This window comes from Phacochoerus africanus, chromosome 3, assembly GCF_016906955.1.
Source record: "Phacochoerus africanus isolate WHEZ1 chromosome 3, ROS_Pafr_v1, whole genome shotgun sequence".
In the NCBI taxonomy this organism is placed as follows: domain Eukaryota; kingdom Metazoa; phylum Chordata; class Mammalia; order Artiodactyla; family Suidae; genus Phacochoerus; species Phacochoerus africanus.
Window position 1 is genome coordinate 171396658 of NC_062546.1, and position 1018 is coordinate 171397675.

The following is a 1018-nucleotide window of genomic DNA, read 5'->3' on the forward strand; positions in this document are numbered from 1 at the left end:
AGGGATCAAATCCAAGCCCCAGCTGTGACCCGAGCTGCCATAGAGATCCTTAACCTGCTGCACCTCAACAGGAATTCCCAAGAAAACTTCTTTGTGATTGTATACTGCTGTCTAGGAAACTCCAAATAAGGGTTAAATGTAAAAGACATTTGAACAGTTGTATTATTTTGTATTTGTTTGAATTTGAAAAAGATCATAATTTTAAAACTTACCAGGCCTCGCTTCTGAAACACATACACTAAAATTGAAACGATACAGAGATTAGCATGGCCCCTGTGCAAGGATGACATGCAAATTCGTGAAGCATTCCATATTTTTGCTAAGTGAAGTCAGTCAGACAATGAGTCACACCAAATGCTATCACTGACATGTAGAATCTGAAAAAAGGACACAATGAGCTTCTTTACAGAACAGATACTGACTCACAGACTTTGAAAAACTTATGGTTTCCAAAGGAGACAGTTTGGGGGGTGGGGAGATGTGCTGGGGTTGTGATATGGAAAGCCTATAAAATAGGATTGTGATGATCATTGTACAACTATAAATGTAACAAATTCATTGAGTAATTTAAAAAAATAAAGTACTGCATTAAAATATTAAAAAAAAAAAAACTTACCAGAAGAGACAATATAGGAGCTCTGTTAAACTTGAGATAATTTTTATTACTTTTTTCCTGGAGATAGGCAAAAGTATATTAATATATTTACTCAGACAATATTTCACACTCAAACAAAGGTAGAATCTTATTTAAAATTTAAATTCTGGGCAAGTTAGGGATTTCTGAAGAATTTTGTAATTAGATCTCTCCTTGAGTCATTATGCACTGTTTGGTAATATTTGTTCAATCAGATTATGGATTAATCTAGGGGCACTTCTTTAGGATGTATTAGTACTTTGTCTACACATGGAGTTTTTCCCTCACACCTTGACTCAGTTCATTTTTATATTCTATGGGACTTTTCTTTCTCCCTTAGAGAAAGGGGAGAGAAAAAGTCATGCTTCCAGAAACTTTTAGATT

The 1018-nt window shown here is 34.5% G+C and overlaps 1 pseudogene; it reads left to right on the forward strand.

Annotated features, from left to right (window-relative positions):
• The first annotated feature begins 218 nt into the window (after positions 1-218).
• On the forward strand, positions 219-318 carry LOC125123740 (uncharacterized; annotated as a pseudogene).
• The last annotated feature ends 700 nt before the right edge of the window (positions 319-1018 follow it).